This window comes from Schistocerca piceifrons, chromosome 3 (genome assembly GCF_021461385.2).
Source record: "Schistocerca piceifrons isolate TAMUIC-IGC-003096 chromosome 3, iqSchPice1.1, whole genome shotgun sequence".
In the NCBI taxonomy this organism is placed as follows: Eukaryota; Metazoa; Arthropoda; class Insecta; order Orthoptera; family Acrididae; genus Schistocerca; species Schistocerca piceifrons.
Window position 1 is genome coordinate 642579991 of NC_060140.1, and position 20695 is coordinate 642600685.

Sequence of the window (20695 nt, forward strand, 5' to 3'; positions counted from 1 at the left end):
CTTTTTTATTATTCACTTTTGTGGGAAAACAACATTTGGCATATTTTTTATAATTATTGACATGTTATATTTTTGTGGGGAGGTTACACTTTCACTATTATTGACTTTTAAAATTTTGCGGGGAGGTTACACTTGGCGACATCCGGACCAGAATCGTATTTCTTTGAGGATCTTCTGATAAGTAGTCAGATTTCTGCTCTTGTTTACTTAATATAATTAGCATTTTGGCGCAACGCTTTTACTAATTTTGTCACTTGCTTCCACAGATCATCGGCAATTCGTTGCTCTATATTGTATTTGTGTTTGTTGCTTTTAGCATTGCCTTTATCCCATTTGTGAATAATTGTGACTAGTGTAAAAATGCCGCGAAAGACTGTTAATAGTGCATCGCGAGGTATAATGAGTGAAACAACCGACTCAAATAACTTCACTGATAGTACTTGTGACACACAGTGTATTGATGACAATCCTCCGTTTACTGACAATCAGTGTGTACCGACCACTAATGTTGATTTTGACCCTAGTGATGAACCGACAAATTTAATTGTGTCGTCTGTTACTTTAACGACAATTGATGACGCGGGGCGTTCTGTTGCAATGAGCGCTGCCCAGCTTAACACAACCGGTTTGTAAAATTCACGTCACGAACAGATAAATTTTTCTAATGAAAATGAACAGGATACTCAAAGTACGACAGATTTATTTAATTCCGAGGTAGTGTCTAACAGTACACATCTGATAAGCAAACCTTTTTGTGAATCACTGAATAACCAAATGGTTACAGAAAACGTGACAATTGCAGGTACGGCATCAAACAGTACAGAGAATAGAGTAGGTAACATTGGCTTGGATCAAATCATGGCAGTATTGCTACAATATAGTGAAAATTTCAAACAACTTGATGAAATTAATAAAAAACAAGACAACCTTAAAGAAGATTTTAAACAACAACTTAATGAAAATTCCAAACAACAGAATGAAAGACAAGACGACAATCACAAACAACTTAGTGAAAATCTCAAACAACAACTTAATGAAAATAACGAAAATCTCAAACAACAGCTTAATGAAAAATTAGACAACAATTCCAGACAGCTTAGTGAACAGATTTCAGCAGTTGCCGCGCAGTGTCATGATACTAAGGAACAGTTACGCGAGAAAATTGAGGCTTGTGCTAGGAAAAGTAGCGAAGAAATTAGATCTGTTGCTCAAGAATTAAGGGATATTCAAACAGCTGCAACAGATACACTTAGAGACGAGATTAGTGCAGTCGGTAAACAATGCTCTGAGAAGGCAACACAATTACGCGACGAGTTTAAGTTAATGACAGCAGAACTTTTGCGCACAATGGATGCAAAGATAGACGCGAAATTCGACCAACAGAACACTCAAATTGACGAACGTTTTAATCTTCACCTACAAAACAGTGATACGCGTTTCTGTAAATTTATACAGGAACAGAATAAAGTAAAACGACAAGTTATGGAAACAATCACAGCACAGAGACAAGAAGACAAACGTAAATTGTTCGCGAAAGCAAAAACATACGTAGACAACAATATTGCTACAGTGTCTGACGAAATTAATACCATCAAACAGTTGAACACAGAATTACGTGATGAAATTTCCGATCTTAAATCATAAACAGATACACACACAGCAGATATTCAGACAGCGACAGACAGATTCGAACAATTAGAACTAACACAGGATTCCGATGTCATCAAAGCTGACGTTAAAAAATTGAACGAAACCACACGTAAATTACAAAAACAGGTTAATGCTTCTGACACTAAAAGCGACGATCAGGTAAAAATACTGACTGAAAAATGTGATGAATTGGCCAGTCGTGTTGACGTTAAAGAAAATAATAATGACAGCAAATCAGACGATAATGCACCGATCTTGTTTAACCAAACACCTGAATTCCAAAATCTACAACAGACAATCAGTGAGATCGATTCGTCTAATAACACATTGCGTAGAAAAGCAAGAGGTAACAGAGATGAAAAATATTTCAGTTAATAACACATCACAGAATACGCCACGTTGCGAACATTTCTCATACTCACACAGTCAGTGTAACTTAAGCAATTTACAGAGACTACGCGAGTTAAAATCTGAAAAGCTACGCAACTTGAAATCCAAAATGACACAGACAAACAGATTCTCACACAAACCTGAACGTGTTCACAAATTTAGAGACGATAACGTTGGTTACGAGCAATTTTTACCCGTAAGAAAATGTAAGGAATTTAGTAATGACAGAGCACAGATACATGATTTGAACTGTATACGACAAATTATTTTTGTACTTTCAATAGCATTGCCTGTAATGAAGAAACAACAATTAGCATTGATACAGCAATTTATTTCTGAATTTTTACCGCCATTGCCTGTAACACTAAAGCTGAAGTTTATTTGCAGCGCGTAATAGACCTCAGGGGATTCATTACGCTTTAATGAATATGTGCCGTAGCGTGCATAGAGCCCCGAGCTGTAGTAGTGCTGTTTCATCTTTAGTTTTCTGCACTGCTGCCTTCTCTTCTACTATCCTTTATATCTTTAAAAACAGCTCTTTAACTATTGCTCAACCTAGAATTAAGAAAAATGAGTAAAGAAAACCCGATATGACAAGTTTTTACCGAAAGTGACAATTTTTCTTTAGAAGCTCCAGAAATGACAACTACGAGAACTTTAATGTCAGAGAAAATTTTAATCATCAGTATGTGTATAATTTTCAGCAGTCGCAACCACATTTTGGTAACAATAGATGTTTTCAACCGCAATAGCAACAAAACCAGCCGGTTAGCATACCTAACCAACAATGTAATGCACAAGGTCAACCAACCTATAATGTATCGCCGCGTGCCCGTATGGTCTCAGCTCCAACAAATAGTAACGCACAGCAGCAAGGAAATCAGTACGTACAGAAAATACACTATTTCAATCCCTATCGCAATGCACCGTATAGATATGACTATCACGACAGACGTAAAAATTATGAGCACAATTTTTCAGCGTACATTTAATAACAGTCGATCTTTTCAGCAGCAAGAACATCCGCCACAACAAATAATCATTAATGTACCAGACAGTAGGTATCATCCAGAACGTAAGACGTCAGGAAGAAATAACAGAATAGTTCAAATAGTGGAAATGCTACAACATCCTCCCGAAAATAATAACACGTCAGATAGGATTTGAATCGATACATTACAGGTTACATATTACAGTAACGTAAGCAATAATTTTGACACGCAGAATCTTGTTCACGAGAATGTTATTTGAAACATGCTTTGTTGAACGCACCACTTTTATCGCACCCAGATCTTACCAGAAATTTTTCCATTGCCACCGACAGTTCTAACACCGCTTTAGGCGTACATATTTTCCAGGAAATTGAAGAAGGTGGTTCTACAATAATTAAAAACATCACATTTGCAAGTCGCATTCTGTCACCTGCTGAACGAAATTATTCTGTTACTGAACTTGAAACATTATGTGTTGTTTGGGCTTTTAAGAGATTTCGACATTTTCTTTATGGAAGACATACCACCGTCTGCACAGACCACAGAGCGATACAGTTTTTACTTTCGGCTAAATTTACACACGACAGGTTAAGCAGATGTAAACTTTATGTACAGGAATTTAATTTTACAATAGTTCACATTCCCGGCACACACAATCTTGTAGCAGACGCACTATCTCGTTCTCTCAGCAACAATCAGCAAGACATCGCAACCAACTTCTGCAAAGCAAATTTCAGCATCATGTACATTCAACAAGTTGCATTTGAAAATTTTATTTCGTCGTCATTACAGGACATAGCACAAGAGCAAAGTAAGGACAACGTATGGAAAGAGATTAAACACCTCTGGCAAGATAGGAATAATGTTACGATTAGAAACCATTACACTGTACGCAATGACATTCTGTTTCGCCGCTCTCATCCTGACAGCAACAAGTGGTTATTATGCATTCCTGACGAACTTGTTAACAAATTAATCTGGCATACTCATTTACGTTACGCACATTACGGAGCTAGAAAATGTTTTCTTATACTGAGACAGAACTGTTATTTTACGAACATGGAGAAACGTATTCGACGAGTTTTAGCGTCATGTAAAATCTGCCAGAAAGCTAAGTCAGACACAACTTCACATATTCCTCCATTATATCCCATTGTACCTGTTAAATTGAGACATATGGCCGCTGTAGACATTTTTGGTCCGATTCCCGGAACTAATAGTGGTTTTTGCTACATCTTTGTCGCTGCTGAACTCACTTCAAAATTTGTTACCTTCACTCCATTACGCAAAGCTACTGCTAAAACTGTTTCGAAAGCATTTGTAAAACATTTTTTATTTCATGTAGGGCATGTGATGAAAGTAATTTCCGACAATGGACCACAATTTCGATCTGCTATATGGACACGTATGTTACGAGCTAGAAACATTTCTTCGATATATATATCCAGGTACTATGCTTCTTCGAACCCTTGTGAACGACTGATGAAAGAAATTAGTAAACTGTGTAGAATATACTGCCATAAAAGACATATTGATTGGGACACACACATATTCTCATTCCAGGATGTAATTAATTCCATACCAAATGAATCTACTAAGCTATCTCTGTCTGCTACACTGAAAAATGCAGAACCACCTAACAAAATTAAAGAATTAGTAACATTTCCTACATCTCGTCGACTACGACACCATGAAATAATTGACATTGCGCTGAACAACATCAAACGTGCCGCAGAGCGCCGGAGAAGACAGCAAAAACAGATTTGTACACGCCGTGACTTTCACATTGGACAGAAGGTATTAGTACGTACACACCATTTATCCAACAAAGGAAAGAGTAGATGCAGTAAATTTGAACTTCTATACGCAGGTCCATATCGGATTCGCAGCATTCCTCACCCCAATGTTGTACACGTCGAAACTTTGAGGACCAGAAAATCGAAAGGAAACCATCACTGGTCAAACATCAAACTTTTTATTGAATGAAGATACTTTATTATTTAACATGCTATAATGCCATTTGCTAATTTTATGATCACTTATGTAATTATATTCACATGACTACTTACTGATGATTGTCGTATTTTTTCTTGGCAAGTGCCCGGCAAGGTAAGGTTAGCAGGTCGCTTTTCTTGTCGTTATACATCAGACCGTGCACATTTTCCCAGATAAACTTACATATCTGATGAATAATTATGCAATTTTATCTAATGACATATTAATTTTATTAAATTCTCTGTTCATTAAAATCTTTAATTCTCGCCTCTATTAACTACACAACATACAAGCTGAACTCAAAGAAGGTCACATTTCTTGTCTTTTTTTTAATGTATGTACGATTGTTTCATGTTTTGTTTGTATGCACTATGAATTAGTTAAGATATAGCAAACACCAGTTGACTTTGACATTTTGCCTTATGATATCTCAACATTGTGACTACTTTACTTTTGCTGCTGCATTGTGATACACTGGATACATTTTTGCCTCTGAACACTATCTATGTTTTTCACATATTACGTTTTCTGTCATGGCATGCTGTATGCTCTATTATGTTACTATAAACCAGTTTTTATTTAATGGATATATGAATTAAATGCAAGACATTAATCTTTGTTCATCAATTTCAAAAAGAAATGATGCGTGAAAGAAATAAATGAAACAAAATGGGAATTTCACCTTCGGAATGAACGAAAGAAAATGCAATACTTCGTGATGAAGAGTAAATGGATCAGAATTAACAAGCATTAACAAGAATATACTATACACATCGTACAATAGCAGTCTTAACTAATTTTATCTTTCAGAATACGAGGCGATTGATGCAGGCTGTCAGACAGAACTACACATCTTAGTTTTAGTGATGAAGTATGATAGAAATAAGGAATAGTTGTATAATGAGTGATGAAGTGATTTTTTTGCAGATGATAATGAACGCTGATGAATAATGATGAAGAATATGCTACTATGGACAATGATGTTTTTCTTTACAGGTGATGATAATAGTGGAGTTATGACAATATGGATAATGAAGTGATGGATAATGAACTATTTTTTCTTTACAGATGAGGATGATGTTGAAGTTTATGTATTTATGCTATATAGTTATTTAAGTATTTGTTGCAGGTCGTTTTGACAGTATGTGTTATATTGCATAGTAGGATGACTGAAGGTTTTGGAAAGGACAGCTGGGGAACACACATATTTTTTATACACAATCCCCTACCTGTTAATTCGAAGTTCACTACTTTTCAGCATAAAATGCGTTTCTTCTTTCAGTTTAATAATCCATTTTTGTATATTTTGCAGGAGAAATAATTTATGAAATTAATGTGCTATAAGCAGTTGTTCATTAAGTCTATGTCAATAATGAAGGTGATTACATATACTCTACTTGTTTCATAATCTTGCTACAGTTGACTCATGATGAATGACGTTACACATTTTCATTTACAGCAACAACCCAAAAGCAATTTTTTTTCTTTCACCTGTAATTACCCAACGCAATGCATTGCTAACGCAAAAAAAGGAAAGTATTACCAGTCTCAAATAATGCTACCAATTTAAAAGAGTTATGAGTAATACTAAATGATGTTTTCCAACCACAGACTTTGAGTAATGGTTACAGTATAATAATAATGCTTTGTAACTGGGAAATAAATGCTAGTGATTACTGTATTGAGATGACCAATGATTAATTATGAACATTATTCTGTAATACTATGTTATTGACTACCTCCTGTTTTATGCTTTGTAACTGGGAAATGAATGCTAGTGATTACTGTATTGAGATGACCAATGATTAATTATGAACATTATTCTGTAATACTATGTTATTGACTACCTCGTGTTTTATGCTTTGTAACTGGGAAGTGAATGCTACTGATTACTGTATTGAGATGACCAATGATTAATTATGAACATTATTCTGTAATACTATGTTATTGACTACCTCCTGTTTTATGCTTTGTAACTGGGAAATGAATGCTTGTGATTACTGTATTGAGATGACTAATGATTAATTACGAACATTATTCTGTAATACTATGTTATTGACTAACTCCTGTTTTCAGTAATGACTTCTGATGATTTATAATTAGGCAATGAGTGCCAATGTTCTCTGTAATATGCCACATGAATATTATTATGTAAAATAATTAGGCAATGAGTGCCAATATTCTCTGTAAAACGCCAATCTATGAACATTATTCTGTAATACTACATACATGGTACAGAAATGTTCAATAACTGGGCAATGAATGCCGCAAACTACTAATGTAATTCTCAGTGAAGACTAGTATCTGACTTAATGTCCTTCACCTTCTGACCTAACTACCTTGAATTACTGCAATATCCGTTTGTCCTGTATATTCTCTTGATCATGGAGCACTATACTGGGTTTTTGCACTAATTCTACGTTGGTGTACCTTACAAGAACGTGGTGTTGACATGACATGCTGTCCACCACTGTAAGCGATGGAGATGTTATTGTGGTCCCACTGTTTGGTGTACCTAATGTACTGCGAAAATGATAACATGGAATATTACTACGACATTTCAGTGTCTTGGGTACGCTGATAAATACTTCTGGGAAAAGAACTTCAGATAGTTTCACTTGGTGTTGTGCTGCAGTAGAAAGATATGGACTCTCAGTGCAGCTGCGTGCAACCTAAAGTGCTACAACCATGATGCAATCCTTCCCTTTCCTATCCTAATCCTTGTAACATAGTGAAAATCATTTTTTTGCTAATATGATTTGTATTCATGACCAATACATTTTTTTTATTTGCTGATATATTCTGAATTAGAGTGCGTGTGCACTTTTGTCATTTTCTAACATGATTTCTACTCATTGTATGTACATTTCTTTTTGATTTGCTGATATGTTCACTACTTCAGTACATGTGCACTTATGTCATTTGTCAATGAGATTTGTACTCATTATGTCTATTTGTTGTGAAAACGTTAAGGTATTTTTCAGTGCATGTGCACTTACGTCATTTGTTAATATGTTCTGTACTCACATTTTGTTATTGCCTAATATGTTTTGTACTCGGTGCATGTGCACCATATTTACTTCATGTTCTATATCTGTATATTCTCTATTTGTAAAGTTAATCAGTTAAAGAAAAAATTTGTGGCTCATGGCAAGTCCAAATGACTCACCATCGCTGCCAAATTTTTGCACCCACAGTGGAGGGTTATGAAACACATGTATTCAATCCTAGCGATGGCGAGGCATGACAGAATCTACTTCAGTACATGTGCACTTATGTCATTTGTCAGTGAGATTTGTACTCATTATGTCTATTTGTTGTGAAAACGTTGAAGAATTTTTCAGTGCATGTGCACTTATGTCATTTGTTAATATGTTTTCTACTTACATTTTGTTATTGCCTAATATGTTTTGTACTTGGTGCATGTGCACCATATTTACTTCATGTTCTACATCTGCATATTCTCTATTTGTAAAGTTAATTAGTTAAAGAAAAAATTTGTTGCTCATGGCAAGTCCAAATGACTCACCATCGCAGCCAAATTTTTGCCCCCCCAGTGGAGGGTTATGAAACACATGTATTCAATCCTAGCGATGGCAAGGCATGACAGAATCTCTGACCAGTGAGTTATTTATCATTGCTAGTCTGTGCTTGACTGCGCGAGAGTTCAGTTGTGTGTCGCAAGTCGGCAGAGGGAGACAACATTTGGCACATTTTTTATAATTATTGACATGTTATATTTTTGTGGGGAGGTTACACTTTCACTATTATTGACTTTTAAAATTTTGCGGGGAGGCTACAGTGGTACAATGAAAATGCAAAGGAGACACAGAAGATACAATACAAAGTGGTGGGCAAAAATACCGTACACACAGAAACAAAGAACACGACCCATTCACACTCGACGAAAAAAAGAAGCACTAAAAATTGTCGGCACTGCGGAAAAACACTGACGACTTCGATGGCACAGGTGAACGTAGGATCGTGACGGCGAAGAACACTAAACACAAACACGATGGCACACACACGAGAAACTGATGGTGATGATCTCTGGCACGCGAATGTTACTTAGCATGTGCGAGTCCAGGGACCTGCCACGAGGGGAAAAAGGTGGGGGGGGGGAGGGAGATGGGAGAGTAAAGATGCCAAGGGCAGAGGGGGGAGGAATGAAGGTGAGGGATAGGGGAACCCCGGGAGAGGGGGGGAGATGGAGGGGAGGAGGGTATCATCAGGGAGGGGGAGCTGGCAGAAGCCACCTTAGAGAGGGAATGGAGAGTGGAGAGATGGAGAGCAGGTGGGACGTGGAAATACAGGCGCAGCAACGGACTGGGGCGGGAGAGGATGGGAGAGACAAGTGGGTGAGGGGGATTTAGTTTACGGGAGGTGTATAGGATCTGTATCTGTTCGAGGAAGAGGAGGAGATGGGGAACAGAATAAGATCGTACAGGGTCCGCGTGGGGGAGGGGAGACGGAAGCGATATATGAGGCGGAGAGCATGGCGTTCATGGATTTGAAGGGATTTGTAAAAGGTAGGAGGGGTGGAGATCCAGGCAGGATGGGCGTAGCAGAGGATAGGGCGAATGAGGGATTTATAGGTGTGGAGAATGGTGGAGAGGTCCAAACCGCATGTATGGCCAAAAAGGAGCTTGAGGAGACGGAGTCGGGAGCGTGTCTTCGCTTGGATTGTCCATAGATGGTGATATGGAAATCAGAGAGGCGGAAGGAAGGGGTGGTTTTGCCTACAATTATTGCCTGGGTTTTGGATGGATTGACCTTAAGCAACCACTGGTTGCACCAAGTGGTGAAGCAGTCAAGATGGGATTGGAGCAGGTGTTGGGAGCGCTACAGGGTGGGGGCAAGGGCAAGGAAGGCGGTGTCATCGGCGTACTGGAGAAGGTGGATGGGGGGTGAAGGCGGCGGCATGTCCACCGTATACAGAATGTACGGAAGAGGGGAGAGGACGGAACCTTGGGGCACACCAGTAGAGGGGAGAAAGGTGTAGGAATATGTGCTATGGATGGTGACGTAGGAAGGACGTTGGAAAAGAAAGAAGCCGATCAGACGGACGTAGTTAATAGGAAGGGCAAAGGTTTGGAGCTTGAAGAGGAAACCGTAATGCCACACATGGTCATAGGCTGGTTCGAGGTCAAGGGAGAGGAAGATAGCGGAGCGACGGGAATTAAGCTGTTCCGAGAGGAGATGAGTGAGGTGATGGAGAAGATCATCAGAAGACAAGGACGGCCGAAAGCCACACTGGGTAACGGGAAGGAGGCGGTGCTGTCAGAAATGCTGGTGGATGCGTCGGGTTAGGATGGAGTCCAGGACCTTGCTGAATACCGAGGTAAGGCTAATGGGACGGTAGGAGGAGACAGCGGACGGCGGTTTACCGGGTTTAAGGAACATCAGGATATGGGAGATTTTCCACAGGTCGGGGTAGTAGCCGATGGACAGGTCTAAATTATAGAGTCTGGCCGGAGTGGAGAGGAAAGAGGCAGGAGCTTCACGAAGGTGGCTATAGGTGATACCATCGTGACCAGAAGCGGTGCTGCATTTCGTACGGAGTGTAGCGAAGAGATCCCATGTGTGCAATGTTGTCCAAGTACTGGAAACCAGGTGCGAGAGGGGGACAGAGGTGTCAGTTCGATCGCGGACATCTGGGGAGAGGGAGTAATCGAACTGGGGATCGTCGGGGATGGTAAATACATCGGAGAGGTAGCAGTCAGAGTGATTGGCCTTACTAAGTTTGTCAGGGAAGGGATGATTAACATGAAGGAGAGGATAGTAGGGGGGGGGGGTTACATCCGGTAAGGCGGCGGAAGGCAGACCAGAACTTGGACGAGTTTATAGGAAGTGTTGGATTTAAACGGGTGCATGTCTGTCGCCAGTCCCGGCGTTTCTTAGCCGCGACCAAGTTTCGGATGTTTCGCTGGAGTTGACGGTGGCGTCGTAGTGTGTCTGGGTCTCAGGTGTGGAGGAAGGCACGGTAGAGACGGCGGGATTCACGGAGGAGGAGGACGGCCTGTGGGGATAAGGTAGGGCGGTGGGGGTGGATGGTGACAGAAGGGCCGTGGGCCCCCACGGCCTCAGACAAGGCCTGCTGGAGAAAGGAGGCCGAATGGCTAATATCATCAGGGCGGCGGTAGGTGAAGGGGTGTCGATGAGGCAAGACTGGAGCCCCCTATTTACGCCAGTCTGAAGCAGGAAGTGTGAATGCGTGGAGGCGCCAAATTCGATGGCCAATAGCGACAATATCAACCGATAGCTGGAAGGACAGCAACGCCACCTGCAAGACGAAGAACCAAAGACTTCGGCGCACACGTGAAGGCTGCCGCTGCTGCTCTACGTTGCCATCGGCCGCCCCAGCGACCTCTGTCGGAAGCCGCAAGCAAAGATGCGCGTTCGCGTATGCGCGTGACTATCCCCCCGTTGTCAACATAATATTTATGTTGCTGGCGAATCGTCATCCGTCGTATGACCAATAATACTCCTCTCTGCTCGATGCGACTTCAGTATGGCCACTGCTGGATCCCAAGCTGTACTGAGCTGAAAGCTCGTGTCTGTGTTTACAGGATTCGTCGAGCTACGTATTTCCACTGATTCCTTAATAACACTGACCCAGTACGAACTCGTCGACGTGAGAATTTTGGTGTGTTGTTAAGTCATGGAATGTCCTGTACTGAGACAATGCTCGGCCACTGCAGACTTCTGTGGTTGCTCCAGGCGAGTGTAGCGTCGGTGTTCAGTACATCTCTCTTCTACAGTGCGACAAGTTTGTCCAGTGTACGACATGCCACAGCTACAAGGAATCTCGTAAACACTGGGTCTTTTTAGGCCAATGCCGTCCTTAGATGAGCCCAAGAGAGCTCTGAGTTTTTCCGGCGGACGAAAGACACATTTAACTTTATGCCTCTTCAATATTCTTCCTATTTTTGAAAGGACACCGCCGATATATGGCAAGATGACCATTACCCTTTGTTCTTCGTCTTCTTCCAGTTCTTCATGTTGGCTAACCCGCTTCGGGAGTAAGGCACGGCGAATATCCCGTTAGGAGTATCCACGTTGTTGGAAAGTGGTACGCAGATGGAGTAGCTCATTGGATAAGCTGTCTGAGTCTGATATGGTTCGAGTTCTGTGACCCAACGTCCTCAGTACGCCACTTCGTTACGAAGGATGGCGACAGCTGGTGGACTCTAAGTATAAGTCCGTGTGTGTTGTTTTACGGTACACTGCGTGACCTAATGTGCCATCTTCTTTTCTCCGTACCAATAAATCCAGGAATGGAGGTTCGCCGTTTTGAAACCTACGTGTTTTTGGCGATATGTGCATGACACCTCTTTTATCTGGCCTCACGGCACTGCATCGCTGAATGTGTTTCTTGAGCACCTTAACTCGCTTCATCCCAACATCAAGTTCACTATGGAGATGGAGAATAACGGCGAACTTACATTCCTGAATGTGTTGGTACGGGGAAAATTAGGTCACGCACTGTACCGTAAACCAACACACACGGACTTATACTTACAGGCTGTCATGTGTCACCATCCAATATATTCTACATAGTTTACCAATTTCTTTCATCAATCGTTCAGAAGGGTTCGAAGAAGTGTGATACCTGGATATATACACTCCTGGAAATGGAAAAAAGAACACATTGACACCGGTGTGTCAGACCCACCATACTTGCTCCGGACACTTCGAGAGGGCTGTACAAGCAATGATCACGCGCACGGCACAGCGGACACACCAGGAACCGCGGTGTTGGCCCTCGAATGGCGCTAGCTGCGCAGCATTTGTGCACCGCCGCCGTCAGTGTCAGCCAGTTTGCCGTGGCATACGGTGCTCTATCGCAGTCTTTAACACTGGTAGCATGCCGCGACAGCGTGGACGTGAACCGTATGTGCAGTTGACGGACTTTGAGCGAGGGCGTATAGTGGGCATGCGGGAGGTCGGGTGGACGTACCGCCGAATTGCTCAACACGTGGGGCGTGAGGTCTCCACAGTACATCGATGTTGTCGCCAGTGGTCGGCGGAAGGTGCGCGTGCCCGTCGACCTGGGACCGGACCGCAGCGACGCACGGATGCACGCCAAGACCGTAGGATCCTACGCAGTGCCGTAGGGGACCGTACCGCCACTTCCCAGCAAATTAGGGACACTGTTGCTCCTGGGGTATCGGCGAGGACCATTCGCAACCGTCTCCATGAAGCTGGGCTACGGTCCCGCACACCGTTAGGCCGTCTTCCGCTCACGCCCGAACATCGTGCAGCCCGCCTCCAGTGGTGTCGCGACAGGCGTGAATGGAGGGACGAATGGAGACGTGTCGTCTTCAGCGATGAGAGTCGCTTCTACCTTGGTGCCAATGATGGTCGTATGCGTGTTTGGCGCAGTGCAGGTGAGCGCCACAATCAGGACTGCATACGACCGAGGCACACAGGGCCAACACCCGGCATCATGGTGTGGGGTGCGATCTCCTACAGTGGCCGTACACCACTGGTGATCGTCGAGGGGACACTGAATAGTGCACGGCACATCCAAACCGTCATCGAACCCATCGTTCTAACATTCCTAGACCGGCAAGGGAACTTGCTGTTCCAACAGGACAATGCACGTCCGCATGTATCCCGTGCCACCCAACGTGCTCTAGAAGGTGTAAGTCAACTACTCTGGCCAGCAAGATCTCCGGATCTGTCCCCCATTGAGCATGTTTGGGACTGGATGAAGCGTCGTCTCACGCGGTCTGCACGTCCAGCACGAACGCTGGTCTAGCTGAGGCGCCAGGTGGAAATGGCATGGCAAGCCGTTCCACAGGACTACATCCAGCATCCCTACGATCGTCTCCATGGGAGAATAGCAGCCTGCATTGCTGCGAAAGGTGGATATACACTGTACTAGTGCCGACATTGTGCATGCTCTGTTGCCTGTGTCTATGTGCCTGTGGTTCTGTCAGTGTGATCATGTGATGTATCTGACCCCAGGAATGTGTCAATAAAGTTTCCCCTTCCTGGGACAATGAATTCACGGTGTTCTTATTTCAATTTCCAGGAGTGTAGATCGGAGAAATGTTGCTACTTCGTAATATTCGTGTCCATATTGCAGATCGAAATTGTGGTCCATTGTCGGAAATTACTTTTAATACATGCCCTCCATGAAATAGAAAATGTTTTACAAATGCATTCGAATTAGATTTAGCAGTAGCTATGCGTAACGGAGTGAAGGTCACAAATTTCGAAGTGAGTTCTACAGCAACAAAGATGTAACAAAAACCTCTATTAGATCTGTGAATAGATCCAAAAATGTATACAGCGGCCAAATGTCTCAATTTAACGAGTACAATGGGACGTATCGGAGAAATATGTGAAGTCGTGTCCGATTTAGCTTTCTGGCAGATTTTACATGACGCTAAAACTCGTCGAATGCATTCTCCATGTTGGCAAAATAACAGTTCTGTTTCAGTATAATAATACATTTTCTGGCTCCATTATGTGCGTAACTTAAATGAGTATACCTAATTTGTTAACAAGCTCGTCAGGAATGCATAATAACCAGTTGTTGCTGTCAAGGTGAGAGAGGCGAAACAGAATGTCGCTGGGTACAGCATAATTGTTTCTAATGGTAACGATATTCCTATCTAGCCAAAGGTGTTTAATTTCTTTCCATACGTTTTCCTTGCTCTGCTCTTGTGCTATATCTCGTAATGACGATGAAATGAAATTTTAAAATGCAACTTTTTGAATATACATGAGGCTAAAATTTGCTTGGCAGAAGTCGGTTGCGATGTCTTGCTGATTGTTGCTGAGTGAACGGAATAGTTCGTCTGCTACAGTATTTTGTGTACCGGGAATGTGATCATTTGTTAAATTAAGCTCCTGTAAATAAAGCTTCCATCTGCTTAACCTGTCATGTGTAAATTTAGTGGAAAATAAAAACTGTATAGCTCTATGATCTGTATTAACGGTAGTATGTCTTCCATAAAGGAAATGCCTAGATATGGTAAATGCCCATACAACACATAATGTTTCTAGCTCTGTGACAGAATAACTGTGTTCAGCCGGTGACAGAATGCGACTTGCAAAGGCATGATTTTAATCACTGTAGTACCGTTTTCTTCAATTTCCTGAAGAGTGTGTAGGCCTAGGGCGGTGTTAGAACTGTCGGTGGCAACGGCAAAATTCCTGGTAGGATCTGCGTGGGATAAACGTGGAGCCTTCAACAGGGCACGTTTCAGATTAACAAACTCAGACAGTGCTTCGCAGTCCCAGGACCAAATAGTGTTTTTACCCGTCACCTGGCATAATCTATGGGAGTCTAAAGCAGAGTAATAAATAAATTTACGGAATAAATTAATCTCCGAAAGCTGCGTAGGTGTTTCTTGGTCGTTGGAACTGTAATGTCACGTAAAGCTTGAAGTGTTTCCGGGTCAGGCGCAATGCCTTTTGCTGAAATTACATGCCCAAGAAATTTTATAGAAGTTTTGCCAAAGTGCGATTTGCTAAGATTAACTGTGAGTCCTTGTGCACGAAAAGTTTGCAGCAGTTGTTCAAGAGTCAAATTATGTTCATACGTTGTGATTCTGTCTTTAAGTTCTGTCGGAAGTATAGTATTCAAACCACGAATAAATGCTGCTTAAGAAATTGTTAGACCGAACAGTAATTTGCAAAATTGATAACAATCACGAAAACAGAGAAATGCAGTGTACATTCTGCTGTTCGGATGGAGCTGAATTTGCCAAAAGCCCTACTTTATATCTAATGTGGAATAAATAGCAGTACCATGAAATTTCTGTAGAAGTTCTTCTAGTGTCTGTGATCGATCTGTTTCATTACCAATAATGTTGCTGACATGACGCGAATCAAGTACGAGGCGAAGTGAGCCATCCTTTTTCTTAACAATATGGAGCGGGTTTATGTACGGACTAACTGCCGGTTCAATAATACATTGGTCAAGCATGGCCTGAAAGACTTTCTTGACTTGTTCTCTGTGGATATATGGAATGGGATAATGTTTGGCTTTAAATGTGTCATGCTGTTTAACTTTAAATTCATACATAAAACCGCTCGTAGTACCAGGGATGTTGTCAAAAACTGGAGCCTGCAGTAAAAGAATATTGCGTAGTTCAGTACGTTCGTCATCTGCATTTGCACTGCTCTGTATTATTTTCTCAGAAATCATATGCATAACGTCTTGGTCGGGTCGTCTGGTGTATTGTAGTTGTGTAAATAAATATCTGTGAACAATATGGAATGATAGTCTGTGTTACGCGATGTAGAAATGACCTCTGTTCGATTAATTGCCTGTTCTTCTGCTGATGAAGCGTGCTGAAATTCTAATACCAATTGTAATTTTTCGTCCTTTAACATTAAATAGGAATTTTGAAAGTCAATAATTGCGTAGTGTTGCACCAAAAGTTTGTACCTAAAATAAGGGAACAATCCAAAAATTTGAGTGGAACGTATGACCTGCAATAGAAGATTATAAGTGTGTCTGTAATTTAACATCTACTCCTTTACCAGATACTGCTCCTTTTACTTTAGTTTTGCCTAATGGTAACGTAGGATAGGTGTTCCCTTTGTTACATTCGTTGAAAGTTTCTTCATTTATAACTGACATAGGTGATCCAGAGTCGATGACTGCTGAAAATGTGAATGAGCCAATCTTTACTTCAATAATATGATGGGAAATGGTTTTTCGTTTAACTGGTTTTTCATGTAAAAGTGTGTCTCGGATGTCTTCCAAAGTAATAACCTTTTTCGTGAACAAGATTCTGTGTATCAAAAGTATCGCTTACGTTGCTGGAAGATGCTACCTCTACTGTATCTAGTCGAATTCTTTCTGACGTGCTGTTATTTGCCGGAGGATACTGTGGCGCTTCAATTATCTTTATCGTTTTGTTACTTCGTACTGATGTATTAGGTTTGGGATGATATCGACTGTGTGGTTCATTCATGATAATCTGTAGTTGTGAATGATTTTGCAGCTGACAAAACCTGCTGTTATTAAATGTGTGCTGAAAACTGTGTTCATTACTTTTACGTCTGTCATGATAGTCATTACTATACGGCGCGTTGCGATAGGAGTTGAAATGATGTGTCTTCTGTACGTAGTGATTTCCTTGTTGCTGTGCGTTACTATTTGGCGGAGCCGACGCTATACTTGCAGGTGGCGACCTTGTACGGTACTTTGTTGGTTAGATATTCTAACCGGATGATTTTGTTGTTGTTGTAGGGAAAAGCCTCTATTGTTGCCAAAATGTGTTTGCTGTTGCTGATAATTTTGGCGTTACTGATAATTAAAGTTTTGTCTGGTATTAAAGTTCTGATGGTTGTCATTCCTGGAGCGTCTATCACCTTTGCTATTAAAATAGCGTGGCTGATGCTTATTATTGTTTGATTGTTGGTTATGTTGTGAAAAACTTTTTGTTTATGATGGAATAATCTGATTGCTGAACTTCCAAAAGCTGTAGTATATCTCGAAATGCCGAAATATTTTCATTCTGCTGACCTGTTAAATGTGACACTCTTTACGATCGTGCTAGTTTTGAAATACATAATTGGATTAGTGCTGACTCACTGTATGCCTCACATAAATATTGGTTTTTCTGTATCATGTGTTAAAAAATTGTATGACAGTGGAAAAATTTGAGTTCTCATAATTTTGTAAGCTAATTATCTGATCCTTGATCCCACGGTGTGTGATCTTCGACCAATACGCTGAAAGAAAAGCATTCTGAAATTCTTCTACTGAGTAACATTGTATCACGATCGGTCTCACACGAGTTGCCGGTTCCCCTTCCTAAAGCCTGCAAATAAATTCAGGTTTTTGTGTGTTACGGGCCAAGTTGGTGGAAAAGCGAAACTAAATTGTTGTATGCAATCCTAGGGATGAATCTGTGTTCTATCCTTTTTAAATACCTTAAATTTCCTAACGGATTGAAAATGCTTGTAATCAATATTATCGTCTCTGAATGTCTGATCATCATCAGAACTGTATGAGAATCTGTTTGTCTGTGTCTGTTCGGAATCTATATCACGTAATCTCTGTAAATTACCTAAGTTATTTCGGCTGTGTAAGTGTGACAAATGTTCAGAATGTGGCCTATGCTGTGACGAGTTAGAGGCTGAAACATTTTTCATTTCTGTCACGTCTTGCTGTAAAGATGACAATTTTCTATGTAATGTATTATTGGACGTACCTATCTCACTGATTGTCTGCCGTGTATTTTGGAATTCGGGTGTTTGATTGAACGAAACTGTTGACGTATCGTCTGAGTTGGTGTCATTGTCATTTTCGATAACATCAATACGACTGGCAAATTCATCAAATTTTTCACTCAGTGCTTTCACCTGATCGTCATTTTTGATGTCACAGGCATCAATTTGTTTTTGCATTTTACGTGTGGTTTTGTTTAATTTCTTAACGCCTGCTTTAATGGCATCGGGATCGTGTATTAATTCCAGTTCTTCAAGTCTGCTGGTCACTGTGTGAAAGTCTACTGTGTATTTATTTTCCGAAGTCTGCATATTAGTGTCTGTTTCTGTTTAGAGATCGGAGATTTTACCATGCAAGTCAGTGTTCAACTGTTTGATATTATTGATTTCGTCTGACACTGTAGCAATGTTGGTGTCTATGTATATTTTTGTTTTCGTAAACAACTTACACTTGTCTTCCTGTCTCTGTGTGGTAATTGTTTCCATGATTTGTTTCTTTACTTTTTTCTGTTCTTGTATGAATTTACAGCAACCCGTTTCACTGTTTTGTATCTGGTGATTAAAACGTTCGTCAGTTTGGCTGTTGTGTTGTTCAAATTTCTTGTCGACTTTGGCATCCAAAGTGTGTGAAAGTTCTGCTGACATTAATTTAAACTCGCCGTGTAACTGTGTTGCGTTTTATGAACATTGTTCAGCAACTGCACTCATTTCATCTCTAAGTAATTTTGTTGTGGCTGCTTGTCTATTACGTATTTCTTGTGTAACGGATCTAACTTCTTCACTACTATTCATAGCACAAGCCTTAATTAACTCACGTAACTGGTCTTTGGTATCATGACATTACACAGCAACGGCTGTAATCTGTTCACTAAGCTGTTTGTAATTGTTGTTGTGTTTTTCATTATTTTGTAGCAATAATGCCACAACTTGATCCATGCCACAATTAGCGAATCTGTTCTCTGTATTGTGTGATGGTGTATCTGCATTAGTCATACTTTTTGTAACCATTTGGTCATTGTCTGATTCATGAAAAGGGTTGCTAATTGGATGAGCACTATTGGTCACTACATCGGAATTAAATAAATCTGACGTATCCTGAGTACATTGTTCATCTTCGTTAGAAACATGTTGCAAAACAGGTAGCCGGCCGGTGTGGCCGTGCGGTTCTAGGCGCTGCAGTCTGGAGCCGAGCGACCGCTACGGTCGCAGGTTCGAATCCTGCCTCGGGCATGGATGTGTGTGATGTCCTTAGGTTAGTAATGTAACCTTTCAATTATTAGTTCTAAGTTCTAGGCCGCTGATGACATCAGAAGTTAAGTCGAATAGTGCTCAGAGCCATTTGCAAAACAGGTGTGTCAAACTGGGCAGCGTTCATTGTAACGTAACGTGCCGCGTCATCAATGATAGTTAAATTTACTGTGGACATAATTGAATTTGTCTGCTCACCATTTCGATTAGAATCATTACTGGTGATCGGCACGCATTGATTATTTGTTATTGAAGGATTATCATTATGACACTGAGTGTCGCTAGTATTATAAGTCAAATTATTTTAAGTCGTCTTTTTCACTCATTACGCATCGCAATGTACTGTTATCAGTTTTTCGCGGCATTTTCACAAATCAAAGGTAGGCACAAATTCAAACAAAGACAAAGCAAAATTGGAACAAATAATATAACAACAAAGAGCAATAATTGCCGATGACCTGTGAAAGAAGGAGTGACAAATTAGTAAATGTGTTGCGCCAGTGCCGGCCGGTGTGAGCGAGCGGTTCTAGGCGCTTCAATCTGTAACCGCGCGACCGCTACGGTCGCAGGTTGGAGTCCTGCCTCGGGCATGGATGTTTGTGATGTCCTTAGGTTAGTTAGGTATAAGTAGTTCTAAGTTCTAGGGGACTGATGACCTCAGATGTTAAGTCCCATAGTGCTCAGAGCCATTTTTTTTTTTTGTTTTTTTTTTTTTGCGCCAGATGCAACCTACATTTAACGTTAGGTAAATAAGAGCAAATATTTAACTGACTATATCTCAGAAATTCATGAAAAGAATACGATCGTGGCCGGCTGTAGCCAAGTGTAACCTCGCAACAGATTAATTCCGTAACCTCGAAATAAAAAGGTGACTAACCTCTCAATAAAAAAGTGACTCATATATAACCTTTCAAGAGAAATCTTGTAATGTAACCTTTCAATAATTAAGTGACAATGAATCTAAATTGGTAAATCTGGACGTCAGCAGTGCTGCGTCATGGCCCTGAAAAATCATTCTGGATAAACTAAAAATTCTTACCTCAATGATGTTACCGGATAACGCGTATATATTTGCTCCTGTAAGAAATTTTTCTGGCACAGCCAATTGCAATGCTGGCCACAAGATGAGAAACTTCTGATATTCTTTACAATAATCGGCATGACTATGGATAGGAGAAATTAGTAAAAACCTTAAATTCAGATGAATGACTGTCAAA